Raw genomic sequence first — 17,742 nt, 5'->3', positions numbered from 1 at the left:
ACTCACCCTCCCTGACGTCAGTGCGCCAGGGGTACAAAGCTCCTAGCCGATGCCATGTTCTCCAGTTTTTCTTGCCCCAGATGCCAGGTGCCCAAAAGTAAAGACTAAAAGTAAAACAAAAACGTAACATACAACAAACCCCATACCCTGTAGCAAATACACCTCAGAAGAAGGGTGAAGCAGGGAACCACACCAATAAAAGTATAAGAGGGGACAGGAGAGTGGGTAACCCAGACTGCAACAGTGAAGACACTCGAACATCTACATTTATGGTAAGTGTACACAACTGTACTATGTTCATCGTGTTTCACTGTTGCAGTTATCACTGTAGGGTTGAATCCCAAAGCTGAGATAAAGGGTGGTGGTTATTGAGTAGAAGGGGTGGCTAGAAGGCCTTGTAAGACTGCAGAAGCAAAACCCACCCTAGACTTAGAATAAAGAGGGAGATTATAGTGCTTAGAGAAAGTATGTACTGAACTCCAAGTTGCAGCTTCCAAAATATCTTTGGTAGGGACTCCCCTGAAAAAGGCAGCTGAAGTAGCAGCAGCTCTGGGTAGAGTGTGTCCTAATTTTTCCTGGGATTTGCTTTCCATGATGAGAGTAACAAAATCTGATTCCATGAGCAATCCATTTAGAAATGGTCTGTTTTGAAATAGCTTTGCCTTGGGAATTTGCTGCATAAGAAACAAACAGTTGTTCAGTTGTCTTGATATCCTTGGTTCTGTCCAGGTAAAGGCGAAGCTGCCTGTGCACGTCCAAAGAATGCAAGATCCTCTCCCCCTTATTTTGTGGATTAGGGAAAAAAGTTGGCAGGTGAATATTTTGGTTTAAAGCCACTTTAGAAACCACTTTAGGCATGAAAGTAGGGTTAGTCCTCAAAGAAACCCTGTCTTGATGAAAAATAATGTAAGATTCCACAGCCATGAGCGCTTGTAACTCCGAGACTCTCCTGGATGAAGTTAAAGCCAGTAGGATAACAGTCTTCCATGACAAATACTTTATATCAGATGTGGCAGCAGGCTCAAAAGGAGGCAGAGTAAGTTTTTCCAGGACATAATTGAGGTCCCAGGCAGGAATGGGTGGTGTCTTAGGGGGCCTTAAATTCTTTGCTCCTCTGAGATATTGTTTCAGAAGTGTATGTGAAAAAAATGGAGGATCTGTATTATAATGTACAGAGATAGCAGAGGCATGCATTTTTATGGAGGAAAAAGATAAACCCTTATGCAACATATCTGTTAGGTAATGTAAAATCAATGGCATATTTGGAATGTGAGGATCTGATTCCTGAGCATGCATCCAGGTGCAAAATCTCTTCCATTTACCTTCATAAGATTTCCTAGTGCTAGGCCTTCTCGCTTCTAAGATAACATCCATGACCTGTTTGGAAAGGGTAGGATTAATCAAAGACCCTGAATACGCCAGGCTGAGAGTTTTGATATGAGAGTGCAGGACCTGGCCATGATGTTGAGACAAAAAATTTGGAATCTGAGGTAGAATCCAAGGAGGTTCCTGGGATAGATTTATCAGTGTTGAGTACTAAAATTGTCGAGGCCAATTCGGGGCTAGTGAGATCAGCTTTGGTTTGTCCTGTTTTATTTTTAATAGCGCCCTTGGTAGAAGAGGTAGTGGTGGAAAGGCATACCCCGAGAGGTTCCTCCAACTGAATGAGAGAGCATCCACTTTCCATGCTAGCTTGTGATATGTCCTTGTGCAAAAAGTCTAACTGGTAGTTGTGGGGAGATGCAAATAGATCTATGTCCGGGCAGCCCCAGGCTTCTGTAATCATCTTGAATATTTGGGTGTCTAGCATCCACTCGTGTGGGTCTGACAGGTTCCTGCTCAGCCTGTCTGCCAGTGTGTTTGGTTTCCCTGGCAGGAATTGAGCTTGTAGGTCCAATTTGCAAGCTAGTGCTGTGTTCCATAGCGTCATGGCTAGTCTGCAAAGGGGGTAGGAGTGTGAACCCCCTTGCTTGTTATGTACCACATAACTGTGGTGTTGTCTGTCCGTATCAGTAGCTGCCCTGGCTGTAAAAGATCCCTGAAAGCCAAGAGGGCATTCTGCACAGCTAACATCTCTTAAATTGATATGTAGATGCTTCTGATCCTCTGTCCAAAAACCTTGCAGGCCTTTCCCCTGCAAGTGGGCTCCCCATGCATAATCCGGGGGGTCCGTGGTTATCACTTGGTAGGCTGGAGGTAGACTGAAGGCTTTCCCTTCGTTTTGAAGACATACCATGGCCCACCAATGGAATTCCTTTTGCAGGCAAGGCAAGACGGCAATCACTGTTTCCAGACTGTGACAATGCTGGGACCATACGCTTTTTAGGTACCATTGTATCTTCCTCATATGCAGTCTTGCATATGGTATGAGTAGGATGCAGGAAGCCTTGTAACCCAAAGCCTGCAGGAATTTCCTTGCAGTTAGCTGAGACATTAATGCCAGGCTTTTGAAAGCTGAAGCCAGCTGTAGTTGTTTTTCTGATGTCAGGAATGCCATCTGGGTTGATGAGTTTAAGAGAGCACCCAGGAAAGTTATCTGTTGAGTGGGTGTCAAATATGACTTTTTTACGTTCACAGTGAATCCCAGGTACTTGAGTAGTTTTTGAACAAATTCCAGGTGCTGGAGTAAAATGTCCTTGCTGTCTGCTTGAATAAGGCAGTCGTCCAGATAAGGGTAAATCTGAATTCCCTTGAGTCTGCAGTAAGCTACTGCTGGTGCCAGGCACTTGGTAAAGACCCTGGGCACAGTGGGCACAGTAGACAAGCCAAAGGGCAGCGCAGAGAATTGGTAATGTTTCGAGCCTGCCTTGAACCTGCGGTATTTTCTGCACTCCTGTCTGATAGGAATGTGTAGGGTAAGCCTCCTTTAAATCCAATGTCACCATCCATGCATTTTTGCTCAACATTGGCAGGAGCTGCTGCAGAGTAAGCATCTTGAACTTTGGTATCTCCAGGAAAGTATTTAAGACTGACAGATCCAGGATGGGTCTTCCAAGTATTTTGCTTTCTGGGAACTAGAAAGAGTCTTGAATAAAAGCCTTGTCCCGTCTCTGAATTTGGAACCAGTTCTATGGCCCTCATAGCCATGAGGGACCTCACCTGTTTTAATGCCTCTGCCCATTGAGTTTTTGGCAGGTCTGGCCATCCGTTTGGTTTTGGTAAGGTGTGAAAGTGGAATTTGTAACCTCTTAAAACTACATCCAGAACCCACTTGTCTTGGGTTATGCAAGTCCAATTTCGGTGATAAAGAGAAAGTTTTCCTCCCAGAGGAGCTTCCAGGAGCCATGCAGGGGGAGTCATTGAGCCTGTTTTCTATAAGGTTGAGACCTATCTTCTCCACCCCTGAGGGTGGAAGCACTCCACTGTCTAGGTCTATAAGAGGTCTGTGCTTGGGTCCTCCCTCCGGGGCACCTATATCTACCCCTCTGAGGCCTGTCCGAGCTGGGAAAGGACCAATTTTTTGCTGGCCAATTTCTGATAAATCTAGGAGGCTGAACTTGTAAGAAATCCTTAACCATTTGCATGGATTTTGCCTTATCCTCCATTTTCTTTATAACCTCTTTAGCCTTAGACCCAAACAAAACATTATGCTGAACAGGAGCATCCAGTAACTTTGCTTTCACTTGATCAGGCAAATTTTGTTCCTTTAACCAAGCATGCCTTCTAATGACCGTGCCAGTGGCAGCCGCCCTGCAAAAGGCCTCCAAAGCATCAAAACCACAGTGTAAGGTATGTTTCCCCACCTCCTCAGTAGCATGCATCAAATCATGTAATTCCTTATTGTCTGCACATGCAGAAATGGTACCCAGTTTTTGTTTCATAACAGACAAAAGGTATTGCTGATATTTCAACATATGAAATTGACAATTTAAAGCCCTAATAGATAAAGTAGCAGAAGTGTACACTTTTTTGCCCCATCTCTCCAAAGCTCTAGAATCCTTATCTGACGGAATAGGGTTCTTAGCAGTGGCGGCCTTAACACCCTTAGGACCCTGAGAAATGGTTTCTGGATCAGCAGTAGGATTTTTATAAAGGAACTGGTGGGAGTCAGGGACTCTGTAATATCTATCAGGCTTAGCAGGGGCCGGAGGAAAGGAGTCAGGAGTTAAATTAGACTCAGAAAAGACATCATCCAAAATATCTAAAATAGGAGGAATAGCCAGGGGTCTGTGTTGGGGAAGAAGGAAATTCCTAAGCCTTCTCTTAGATTCAGAGTATTCCTGTCCTTCCCAGTGAAAATGTTCCCTCATATCATGTAAAGTTTCCCCAAAAGAATAATCCTCAGGAGGAGAAGCTGAAGGAATTGATTCCTCAGCATCAGAATCCTCATAAGGAGGGAAAGTATAATCCTGTTCAGAGGAAGACACTGAAGAGATAGATGCCTGATCAGAGGATTTATAATCCAATTCTTGTCTTGGCCTTTTGTACGGAGGGGGATGTGAACCCCTAATCATAGTTAGCAAGTCCTCCGCCTTTTTAAGCATTTGTTTTTGAGATTTAGGTCCTGGATCAGAGGAGGCCTGGGCTTCAGTCTTTGTTTTAGAAGGAGTCTTTGCCTTTACCTGAAGCTGCGTAGGCCTGAAAACCCCCTCGGAAGCCGGTACCTGCACAGTGGCTCCGGACCCATCCGAGGGAGCATTATCCGAAGGTCCTGCACATGGAGTATTCGAAGGCCTAGTTGGCTCCTCGTGGGAGTCCGTTTTGGCAAGCAGTTCTGTAATGGCTGATGACAGGGGCTGCGAAAGCGCCTCACTGACTATGGCCGAACCAGCAGCTGGCTCTGATTGTAAACTGTCTGATTTGGACCTCGGAGGCCTATCCTTATCCTTGTGCCTTTTATGAACTCCGGTAGTCGGAAGCATGTCCGACGACATGTTATAATTAAATCGCCTCCCAAAGTAATGAAAGGCAAAATCATATCTCCGTTTAATAGTACGTTGATTAAATCTAGCACAAAACCGACAACTAGCTACGTCGTGGTCAGGGCCTAGACAAGGAATACAGTAAGAGTGAAAATCCTTATGAGGTATTTGCTTTCCACATGAAATACAATTATTAACTTTTTCTGACATCGGTCTGGAGCAAGAAAAAAGTTTCCCCAACGGGGTACTTAGCTTTGAAAGGAAGTCCGTCTTTGGTATGAAGCACCAAAAATAACAGGAGTCAGCCGACCGGCACTTGCGAACTGCTTACACCGCGCAGCAAGAAAGACTGGAGAACATGGCGTCGGCTGGGAGCTTTGTACCCCTGGCGCACTGACGTCAGGGAGGGTGAGTACACAGCCGACGCCGGACCCAGACTTTGGGATTCTGGCCGACCGAGGGCTGCCTGCCGGCAGGAAGATCCCTACAGTGATGACTGCAACAGTCGAACACGATGAACATCTAAAAAGATAGTTTTTCAGGTCAGGAATTTAAGATCACATTTAGCTGCTGGTTCAGTGGCAGAATGAATTAAGGTCTGCAGTACAAATTTAAATTCCATGGTGGCGTGGGGTCTTTATAATGAGGTCTTGGCAGGACAGTGGCTCAAGGCCTTGCACAGCTTAGAGGAAGCCAGTGAAGAATTTTGAAATCTCACATGAAAGTTAGAGATTGCTGCAAACTGGACTTCAATAGTTGCTGGACTACCACCCTCAATAAATAAACTTGCCAGAAATTCCGGAACAGACTGAATTGGAGCTGAGAAGGGGTCTATCTGAATTTGCTATGCCCACTAATGAAACTTTTCCATTTACTCCTGTAGAGTTTCTTTGTAGGTTTATGGGAAGATAAGCATGAAATGGATAGAGGAAGAAAGCATTGGTTGTCTGCCTATTAAATGAATTGGGAAGCCACTCTGTTCTACTTTCGGCAGAAATTTGGGGATTAGATGAGTCAGAGGATAAGCATACAGAAAACCGGGAACGGGAAATCATGGAGTACAGCATCACTCGGTGATTCAGCAAAAACAACCACAGAGGTTCCAAACATGGCAAATACGATCTTTGCTTTGTTATGTTGATTCTTTTATTCTAAAAAATACAAACATGTAAGTGCTTTCACGGATAACAAACTCCGCTTCATCAGACCATGTTAAACACAATGTAACAGATGACTATTTAAATGTTACAGCAGCATATCAAGTACAAGTCTAAAAGGAAGGGAAAGGTCAGTATATTTAAATTACATACTGTAGTGCAAAATAGACTTGCTTTGTGCTGACAATTGAAAGCAGCTCACATCCACAATGTTAAACACTGTCAGACTATTTCAACCTTAAAAACACAATGCATATACATACATAAAAACAGATTATACAAATAAGTAGCAGCATTTATAAAAGCAGCAGCTAATAAAATGTCTAAAATATCCTGCTGATTCTTTACATCAGCATGGACAATAATGAAAAACAAAGCAGTCGATCTATCGAAGGTCTAAAGGCCGAAATAGTTGAACTAGTATGGCTATTATATGGTACTAATAAAAACTGACCAATACTAAATTTATAGTTAACAAAAATAAGGATAGAATGGTGTGTAAACTGTGTGACATGCATGTGCTACCAAATGCATAACTGGGAGATATAAACAGTCATGGAACATCATGATAAAAAATTAGAAGTTATGTACCTACCATAACGTTCCATGTTAGTTGTCTTCTTCTCGCCTTCTTTCTTGCTGGATGGTTCGGAGCCGATCCTCGGCTCCGACTCGGCCATTCTAAAAGCTCGAGAGCTAGTTCCACCAGCTCGAGGCTCCCCTATAACCCACAATGCTAGGCGGTAACTCCTCAGATCTCGTTTGAAAGCTAAGGCCAGCAATAAAATTCCATAAGGAACAAAGAAGAAAACTCTTCTAGGTCTGTCCTGGCTAGGGGAAGGAGGTGGGGCCTTAAGAAAGAAGGCGAGAAGAAGACAACTAACATAGAACGTTATGGTAGGTACATAACTTCTAAATGTTAAGTTGTCAATCTCGCCTTCATTCTTGCTGGATGGGACCGCGTCCCTAGCACCTTGTCCCGGGTGGCCTATCGGAACAGACTCGAGTACAGTGGAACCAAAGTTGGCTCGGTCTCTAGAGGCCAAGTCCAACTTATAATGAGAAATGAAGGTATGGGGAGAAGCCCAAGTAGCTGCCGAACAAATCGAATCAATAGGCAGCCTGTTTTGGAAAGCTACAGAAGTGGCTAAAGCTCTAGTTGAATGAGCCCTGGGTTTGGATGGCAACCGTTGATGTCTTGTCTCATACACTAGGGTAATCAATGAAGTAAGCCATCTAGAGAGAGAGACTTTAGAGACTGGAAGGCCCATTCTACCTTCTGCATAAGAAACAAACAGTTGGTCAGATTTCCTGAATTGTTTGGTCCTGTCTAAATAGTACCCAAGTTGGCGATGAATATCTAAACAGTGTAACTTTTGTTCTGACCTATTAGAATAATTTGGGAAGAAAACAGGAAGCTCAATGGTTTGATTCAAATTTGCCAATGAAGCTACTTTGGGCAAAAAAGACGGGTTAGTACGCAAGGACACCCTGTCTTTATGAAATACTAGATAAGGGGGTCGACTACAGAGAGCATGAAGTTCAGAGACTCTTCTAGCTGAGGTGATAGCTACTAAAAAGAGTGTCTTCCACGAAAGTAATTTTACAGAACATGAAGCCGCAGGTTCAAAGGGGGGAAGAATTAAGGATGCCAGAACCAAGTTGAGATCCCATTGAGGAGGAGGATCTCTGATGGGTGGTTTGAGAAGAAAGACTCCCTTTAAAAAGGCCTTGCAGAGTTGGTGAGACATGATAGAGGACTCAGACTCCAACATGAAAGTTCGAAATTGCAGCCAATTGAACTCTAATGGTAGATGGGGACGAACCTGCATGGAAAAGTTCGGCTAGAAAGTCTAGAACTGTTTGAATAGAAGCAGTGAAAGGATCTATATTCTTTGACTGCGCCCAATAGAAAAAACGTTTCCACTTGCTATGATAAATCTTCCGAGTGGAAGATTTATGAGAGGCAATCAAGATATCTCTATCCGAGTGAGATATCAAGGGAAGCCCGGCTAAGGTCGGAATTGGAGGAACCAAGCTGTGAGGTTCAGAGAGGGAAGGGAGTGGTGCAACTGACCCGACTGATGGGTCAAGAGGTCTGGAACTGGGTCCAGATGCCAAGGTTGTTCCAACAGATAACGGTGGAGAAAGGGGAACCAAATTTGTAGAGGCCAGTAAGGGGCAATGAGGATCATAGAAGCGTCCTGAGCTATGGCTTTCTGTATCAGCTGGGATATCAGTGGGAAGGGAGGAAAGGCATATAGAAGTCCCCGGGGCCAAACGTGCACTAGAGCGTCTCTGCTGGGATGGCCTGGTTGGGGAAAGAGGGTGAAAAAATCGTCGCACTTGCTGTTTTGGGGAATAGCGAAAAGGTCGCAGCAAGGCCTGTCCCACTTTCGAAAAACTTTCTCCAACACTGAATTGTTCAGAGACCACTCGTGAGGCATGAGAATAGCTCTGCTCAATTTGTCTGCAATCACATTGGACTTCCCGGGGATGTGTGTTGCTAACAGAAATCGCTGAGAAGAAATCGCCCATTGCCATAGTCCGAGTGCCTCTCGACATAGGGGGTAAGACCTGGTTCCGCCTTGTTTGTTGATGTACCACGCTACAGACATGTTGTCTGTTTGTATTGCTATAGTTCCCTTGGGAAGAGAGTCTTGTAGGGCTTGCAACGCTAGAAGCACTGCTCTCATCTCTAGGACATTTATGTGCAAGTGGCACTCTAACGGTTGCCACATGCCTTGGACTGTCCTGCCCTGGAAATGCCCCCCCCCCCACCCAATCAGGGAGGCGTCCGTTGTCACTGTAGCAACCGGAGGAGGAGGGACAAAAGGTGTCCCTAGGAGGAGCTGAGGCGATGTGATCCACCAAGAGAGATGACTCTTGCACGACTGAGTTATCCGAATAGGATGGGACATTGGAAGGCTTTGGTAAGACCATTGTGTGAAGAGCATCCATTGCAAAATCCTCATGTGGAAGCGAGCTAATGGTAGGAGAGGGATGGCCACCGCCATAATCCCCAAGACTTTCAGTATCTGTCTGGCTTTGACTTTGTTGTTCTGCAAAAGAAGAAAGACCTGCTTGTGTATGTCTGCTATCCTCTCTGCTCTGTGAGTCTGGCTGACATCTTGACCGTCTAGATTTGCGCCTATGAAAGTAATAACACGACAAGGCGACAAGACAGACTTTTCGTAGTTTATTGAAATGCCTAATGCCTGACATGTGCAAAAGGTGTAGTCTCTGGCGAGGAGTAAAAGATGCTTGGGGGGGGGGCTGTAAGGAGCCAGTCGTCTAAATAAGGAAACACCTGGAATCCTTGACGTCTCAGATGAGAGGCTACCACTGCCATGCATTTGGTAAACACTCGGGGGGCTGTAGTGAGACCAAAGGGCAGGGCTCTGAATTGAAAATGACTGGTTCCCAGCCTGAAGCGGAGAAACCTCCTGGAGCGTCGATTCATCTTGATGTGAAAGTACGCGTCCTGGAGATCTATAGAGCACATCCAGCTGTCCCGCTCCAAAAGAGGAAGAATGGACTGCAGCGTGACCATCCGGAACTTTGTTTTCTTGATAAACTTGTTCAAGTTGCTGAGATCCAAAATGGGTCTCCAGTCCCCTGTTTTCTTTGGAACCAAAAGAATTTGGAGTAGGTTCCTACTTGCTCTGCTGGCACTGGTTGAATAGCTCTTTTTGCGAGCAGCTTTGAAATTTCTAATGCTGCTTGCTCCCTTTGACTGGGTGGAACGTCTGGAAGGGATTTTTTGGACAGCTTTGGAATGAAAAGGAAAGGGATTCTGTAGCCTTCGGAAATGATAGACTGTACCCACTTGTCTTGAGTTAGGGATAGCCAGGCTTTTGGGTACAGTGACAACCTTCCCCCGACTGCCTCCGAAGGTGGACAGTCGGGCAACACCTCAGGGATGCTGAAAAGGCTTGTCGGAAAAGGATTCTCGACTGCCCTGATTCTGCGGGCCCCCTCTGCCTCTGGGACGGCGTCTACCATTGTTGTTCCCCCCTCTGCCTCTAGAGGGAACCGACTCTGTGCGTCAGGCAAGTCTTCTTGAGATTGTTTGCGGAACCACATCTTTGGCCCCTTCTGACCGTTGGGGTAAGGTCTAGAAGGAGTAGAAAATGGACTCACGGCAGAAAGAGTTTTGCCATCAGTCTCGCACCTAGTCAGGGTTTCCTTCACTTGAGGACCAAAGAGGATGATCCATCAAAGGGGAATTAGTGAAGGACGCCTAAAGGGTCCGCAAATTACAAAGCCGCATCCAGGCGTGCCTACGCAAGGCGATACCTGTACCTGCCGCTCTACTTGCTCCATCAGCCGCATATGAAAGGAGGCGCATGGAGGAGTTGGTTATAGAATTAAGGGTAGCCAACTGAGAGTTCATCCTGTCCTGAAAACCCGCAGCTGTTGGGTCCTTCAACATTTCACTCGCTTCCTTGAGTAAATCCCTCTGAAGTCGAGTAAAATGACACAGGTAATTCAGCGATCTCATAGTAACGGTCGCTGACGAGAACATCCGCTTCCCGTACCTGTCCATCGACCTAGACTCCTTGTTAGGAGGATGAACAGGCACCGAAGGATCAGCTAACTCCTTCTTGGTAGCTGCAGCCACCACCATAGCATCAACAGAGATGCCTTTGGTCAGAAAGTCTTTATCCTTGGGGGCCGTGATGAACTTAGATGGTCTCCTGGGGGTGGGTTCCACTGAGTCAGGAGCCGCCCAAGCCTTCTTTGCCACCACTTGCATAAGGGGGTCAAAGGGAGGGGACACCCAGGAGGTGAAAGGGCGAGAGCCAAACGCCTCAAGGTACACCGATTCATCCTCTGAAGGGTTGAGGGCTGGCCAATTCCCCCTCTGTTTTAAGATTTCAAGGATGTCTGCAAAGGAGACATCTTCAGAGGGGGAACGAGGGGAACCTTCAGAATCCTCTAAATCAGTGTCAGAGGTGACAGACTCAGGGGAGTCAATGTGCTTCCTCTTACACTGCCTCTTCCTAGGGGGCTCTCCTACAGGGTCAGGAGAGGCCTCGGAAGAGGAGGAGATCCCCACAGGGGAGATTTGAGGAGCTGGCTCTCTACGGTCGGGGATGAGAGAATGAGTCGAAATCACGGGAGGCACCATAGGGGGAGGGGCAGAAAGAACAGAATGGGGAGTAGAACCTGGTTCTAACACGCTCCTCATGACCTCAAAGGCACCCCTGTCAGGCAGAGTCGAAGGTCTCCGTTCCGAAAAACTGAAAACCTCCCCCGGCACCGACAGTGATGGCTCCGAGGCCGATGTCGGAGCCGAACTCACCAGCGCCGAAGCACCGAGAGGGAGAGCGGGGTCGGACAAGGGTCCGATGCCACTCGCCCCCTCAGAGCCGACGAGGGAAGTCCGGTGCCGAGATTCTTCCAAAGAAGACATCGGAGCCGACGACGGAACCGAAGACAAAGGTATCGGGTCCAACGCCACCCCAGTATCGGGTCCGAGCCGCCCCAGCTCCGAACTCAAAAGAGTCATAGGAGGAATAGATTGAGTGGTAGGAATAGGTCTCGACTGTTGAGTCGGACTTTGAAGCATCTGGGCTAATGCCTCGGACTTAAGAAGTCGACTCACTACTCTCTGAAGGTCATGGTCCGATAACCTGGAAGACCTAGAAGAGTGGGATCTATGGCTCCGTTCAGACAGCAAGGGTGATGCTGGAGCCAAATGAACGGAGCCGATAGATGGAGATCGGGACCTCTTTCTGGATGTCGGTTCTGATAATAAAATCGGAGCAGACAGAGTAATGCCTTCCTTGGCTCCGGCCGGAGCCGAGGACACCGTAGGGGCTTGTATTCGAGTTTCATCGGCTCCGGCCGGAGCCGATGTTCGAATAGCTTTAGGGCCTCCAGAAGACGGCTCAGAGGCGGGAGCCGAAGGTCTAGAAGGCTTCGAGGGTTTCCCCGATGACTGAGTCGAGGGACCCTCAGGCTTAAGTAAGCCCCTTAAAATAAGTTTATTTTTTCGCTCCTGCAGGACTCATGTGCTGTTTGCCATGGCTTCAGCCGGCTGAAGCCATGGCAAACAGCACATGAGTCCTGCAGGTGCAAAGGTCCCAGGCAGTACACACAAGAAGTGTGACAGTCTGTCAGAGACATCTTCTGACAGCACGAGTCACATTTCTTAAAGCCTGAGGCCTTTGATTCCTTAGACATATCTAAGGGAAAGTGTAACACACAAGCACACACACACACCCCGATTACACTTAGGGTTAAATTAACACTAATTTAAACAAATTATAGTAATAAAATTCCCTATAAAACACAGTCACTCACTAGGAAGGGAGGGACTGGGCCTAGGGCCCGAGGGAAATTTTCTAAGATTTTGTGGAAAAAAGGGGGTGGGAAATTAATGGGAATGGGATAAACTAATTTAACCCTGACTATTTATAAGAAAAATTTACTTAAAGGGGAGAAAAGGCTAAGAAACTAGATCTTTACCAAAAAACTAACCTGAGCCGGTAGGAACACACCTCGATCGCTGTAGCGGCAAACGAGATCTAAGGAGTTACCGCCTAGCATTGTGGGTTATAGGAGAGCCTCGAGCCGGTGGAACTAGCTCTCAAGCTTTTAGAGTGGCAGAGTCGGAGCCGAGGATTGGCTCCGAACCATCCAGCAAGAATGAAGGCGAGATTGACAACTTAACATTTGATGTTATCATATTAACAGCAAGGGCTAACGATGTTTCAGAGCTCTTGCTTTAATGAAAGGTTTTGATACCTTGCTGTTCAAACCCAGAGGTCTGTCAGCTTGAAGCTGTATAATTAATTTCTGTTCTATGGATTCAGTCTTGTTTAATAGATCACCACCTCGAATATTAGCATGCACTAACTCTAAAGCAAAGAACTTGAACTTATATGACTGGGGCCTGTCTCCTTAACATGCATAGCTAAAGCACTGGATACTTTCACATTTCTAATGTCTCTCAAATGTTCAAGGATCCTATCCTTGAAAGCCCCGTTTGTCTTACATACATAGTAGGAAAAAAGTACAGTTGTGTACCTACCATAAATGTAGATGTTCGAGTGCATTCACTGTTGCAGTCATTACACTTGGGTTATCCTGCTGGCAAGCTACCCGCAGTCGGCCTGAATTCCAAAGCCCTGATCCGGCGTCGGTTGCTGTCGCCTCTTCCCTGACGTCAGTGCTCCAGGGGTATAAAAGATGCAGCCGACGTCATTTTCTTAAGGTTTTTCTTGCCCCAGATGTCAGGTGCCCCCAAAATGGTAGGCTAAAAAACATTGCTTACAAAAGCATGCACTAAAATAAACAATACCTTCCTCTACAAAGCAAATACACCACATAGGTTGTATAGGATAAAGAAGTACAGATAAGTCCCAGCAAAGAAAGGGGGATGGTGGGTGGGTAACCTGGACTGCAACAGTGAATACACTCGAACATCTTATGGTAGGTACACAACTGTACTATGTTCGTGTTTCACTGTTGCAGTCATTACACTTGGGTTGAAATCCAAAGCTGAGGTTGGGTGGCTGGGTCTAAATAGAATTAGGAGTGGCTATAAGGCCCTGCAGAACTGCAGTGGCAAAGCCTGCTCCGGATTTAGAGTAAAGAGGTAAGTGGTAGTGCTTAGTAAAAGTGTGCACTGAAGTCCAAGTTGCAGCCTCCAAAATATCCTTGGTTGGTACTCCTCTGAGGAAGGCTGCTGAGGTAGCTGCTGCCCTGGTAGAATGTGGTCTAATGCTCTCAGGCACCGACTTGCCATGTTGTGAATAGCAGAAACGAATACAGTGTCCTATCCATTTTGAAATAGTCTGCTTTGAGATAGCCTTTCCTTGTGATCCTGCAGCATATGCCACTAAAAGTTGCTTTCTGAAGGCTTTAGTTTTGTCCAAGTAGAAGCGTAGCTGTCTGTGTATGTCCAAAGAATGCAGAAGTCTCTCCCCTTTATTCTGTGGGTTTGGGAAAAAAGTAGGCAAATGAATGGTTTGGTTAAGAGCCACACTGGACACCACCTTAGGCATAAATGTTGGGTTTTTCCTTAGAGAAACCCTGTCCGGATGGAAGATAATAAAAGGTTCCACAGCCATTAATGCCTGTAACTCTGAGACTCTTCTTGCTGAAGTTATTGCTAGAAGCAGAGCTGTTTTCCATGATAAGAATTTTATCTCAGCTGTATTGGCTGGCACGAAAGGAGGCTGTGTGAGTTTTTCCAAGACAAAATTGAGGTCCCATGCAGGTATTGGTGCTCTTCTTGGAGGTCTTATGTTTTTGGCCCCCCTGAGGAACTGCCTAAGCAATGGATGTGAAAAAATAGGTGGGTCTGTATTGTAATGAGCTGAAATGGCAGAGGCATGGATCTTAACTGATGAAAAGGATAGGCCTTTTTCCAGCACCTCAGTTAGATATTGTAAAATCTGAGGAATATTTGGAACAAGCGTGTCAATTCCTTGTGCCTGGTTCCAAGCACAGAATCTCTTCCATTTTTCTGCATAAGATTTCCTGGTGCTGGGCCTCCTGGCCTCCAAAATAACATCCATAACCGCTTTAGAGAGAGGTGTATTCCGAATGGTTACACTATCCACCATGCAAGCTAGATTTAGGGTTCTGAGTTGGCTGTGCAGGATCTGATTGTTTTGTTGGGTCAGTAGATGAGGAATTTGAGGCAATGTCCAGGCTGGGTCTTGGGACAAGCTACTTAGGACTGGGTACCAGTGTTGGCGTGGTCAATCTGGGGCAATTAGTATCATTTGTGGCTTCTCTTGTCTGACCTTTAGGAGTACCTTGGGGAGGAGAGGCAGTGGAGGAAAGGCATATACTGTAAGGCATCCACTTTCCATGCTTGTTTGTGATAAGTCCTTGTGCAGAATCTCTGAAGTTGGCAGTTGTGAGGGGAGGCAAAAAGATCTATGTCTGGGCATCCCCCATTTCCTTGTTATCATGCTGAAGATTTGTGGATCTAGTTTCCACTCGTGAGGATCCATGAGGTTTCTGCTTAGTTCGTCTGCCAGAGCATTTGTTTTTCCTGGCAGGAATTGTGCTTGCAGGTGTACTTGGTAGGTCAATGCTGTGTTACACAAAATTATGGCTTGTCTGCAGAGGGGATAGGAATGTGTGCTCCCCCTGCTTGTTTATGTACCACATAACAGTGGTGTTGTCCGTCTTTATCAGCAGCTGTCCTGGATGATGTAGGTCCTTGAAGGCTGTCAGGGCATTTTGTACAGCTAGCATCTCTTTTTGATTGATGTGAAGATGTCTTTGGCTAGGGGAGCTATGTGCCCTGAATACATTTTCCTGCCATGTGGGCCCCCCAGGCATAATCTGATGCATCTGTTGTTAGTGCCTGCCTGGCTGTGGGTAAAGTGAATGGCTGTCCCTTGTTGTGGTGACAGGCCTGAGCCCACCATCGAAACTCCTGTTGCAGGCAAGGAATGAGGGAAATTAATGCTTCCAGGCTGTGGCAATGTTGAGTCTAAACACTTTTTAGATACCATTGTAGTTTCCTCATATGCAGTCTTGCATATGGAATTAGCAGAATGCAGGAGGCCATGTAGCACAGAGCCTGCAGAATTTTTCTTGCAGATAACTGGGTCTTTGTTGCCATACTTTCGAAGTAAGAAGTCAGTTGCCTTTGTTTGTCTGGCGTGAGATAAGCCATCTGGGCAGTTGTATTTAAGCTTGCACCCAGGAATATTATCTCTTAAGAGGGTACTAGTTTTGATTTCTTTTCGTTTACTGTGTACCCTAGGCAAATTAGTAATCTTTTTACAAACGCCAACTGCTTTAGTAGAATGTCTTTGGTCTCTGCTTGAATAAGGCGGTCATCAAAGTAGGGATATATTTGAATTCCTCTTTTGTCTGCAAAATGCAATTACTAGTGCCAGGCATTTTGTGAAGACCCTGGGTGCAGTAGATAAGCCAAACGTCAGTGCAGAGAATTGGTAGTGCATTGAGCCAGCTATGAATCTGAGGTATCTTTCGCAAGATTGCCTGATTGGGCATGCAGGTATGCCTCCGAGGTCCAAAGTTACAAGCCAAGCCTTCTTGCCCAGCATGGGCAGAAGCTGTTGCAGAGTCAACATTTTGAATTTCGGAAAGTCCAGAAAAGTATTTAGAATAGACAGGTCCAGAATTGGTCTCCATGCTTTGTCCTTTCTTGGTACTAAGAAAAGTCTTGAGTAAAATCCTTGTCCCTGCTCTTGTTGTGGCACTGGCTCAATAGCCCTCATGTCCATGACAGATGAAACTTGTTTTTGTGCCTCTGCCCATTGATTGTGTGGCAGGTCTGGCATACCTTTTGCCTTTGGAAGGGTGTGAAAGTGGAACCTGTAGCCCTGAGAGACTATATTTAGGACCCATTTGTCCTGGGTGATTGTGTGCCAATTTTGTGAAAAAAGTGCTAGCTTTCCCCCTAAGGGTGCTGCCAAATGATAAATGCTTGGCATTGGCAGAGGGAAGTCATTGGGACTGTTTCCTATATGGCTGTGATTTGTCTTCTCCGCTTTTGGAGGTAGAAGCACCCCATTGTTTGGGTCTGTAAGAGCCCTGGGGCTGTTGTCTGCCTCTAGGGCATCTGTATCTGCCTCTTTGTGGCCTGTCTGATACGGGAAAGGACCAATTCTTAGAAGGCCAGTTTCTGCTAAATCTGGGTGGCTGTACCTGTAAGAAATCCTTCACTGTCTGCATAGATTTAGCTTTATCCTCCATTTTCTTCAACACCTCTTCTGCCTTAACACCAAACAAAGTATCATGCTGTAATGGAGCATCCAATAATTTTGCTTTAACATGATCAGGCAGAGTCTGTTCCTTTAACCAAGCATGCCTTCTAATAACAGAACCTGTTACAGTGGCCCTGCAAGAGGCCTCCAGTGAAGCATAACCACATTGCAAAGTATATTTTCCCACTTGTTCAGCTGCATGCAATAAATCCTGCAATTCCTTGTTCTCAGAACATTCAGAATTTGTCAAATTTTCTGTTTTAACAGAGACATTAAGTATTGCTGATATTTAAGCATATGAAACTGACAATTTAAAGCCCTTACAACCAAGGTAGCAGAAGTGTAAACTTTTTTCCCCTATCTGCCCAGTGCCCTAGAATCTCTATCTGAGGGGACAGGGTTTTTTTCAGTAGCATCATTGACCCCTTTGGGACCCTGAGAAATAGTTTCTGGGTCAGCAACAGGGTTTTTATATAGACATTTATGAGAATCTGGAACCCTGTAGTATCCGTCTGGCTTAACAGGTGCAGGAGGTAGAGAGTCGGGAGACAGGTCGGACTCCGAAAATACATCATCTACAATGTCTAGAACAGGTGGAATAGAAAGAGGTCTGTGTTGAGGTAGTAGAAGAAAATCTCTGAGCCTTTTCTTAGAATCTGAATAATTTTGGCTCTCCCAGTGGAAATGCTCCCTTATGGTATGCAGGGTTTCCCCAAAAGATTAATCCTCAGGAGGAGAAGCTGAAGGAATAGATTCTTCAGCATCAGAATCCTCATAGGGAGGAACAGAGTATCCCTGTTCTGAAGAGGGGTCAGAGGAAATGGAAACCTGATCAGAGGAGTCATATTTCAGTATCTTGCCTAGGCCTCTTACCAGGAGGGGGATGGGAACCCCTGATCAAAGTAATTAGGTCTTCGGCCATTTTGAGCATCTGTTTCTTAGGCATGGAATTCTGTCCTGGAGAATGCTGTACTTGTTTCCTTGTCTTTAAAACTGTTTTAGTCTTTGTCA

General features: G+C 45.8%; 1 protein-coding gene across 1 annotated transcript in view; it reads right to left on the bottom strand.

The window, feature by feature from the left end:
* Nucleotides 1-17,742, bottom strand: part of SEC13 (SEC13 homolog, nuclear pore and COPII coat complex component) — a gene marked incomplete in the record, with an annotated part of 687,168 nt that overhangs the window by 112,722 nt on the left and 556,704 nt on the right.

The sequence above is a fragment of the Protopterus annectens genome, chromosome 7.part1, assembly GCF_019279795.1.
Source record: "Protopterus annectens isolate FY-2018-M chromosome 7.part1, PAN1.0, whole genome shotgun sequence".
NCBI classification, from domain to species: Eukaryota; Metazoa; Chordata; order Ceratodontiformes; family Protopteridae; genus Protopterus; species Protopterus annectens.
The sequence above is the reverse complement of the archived record's forward strand: the minus strand, read 5'-3'. Positions and strand labels throughout refer to the sequence as shown.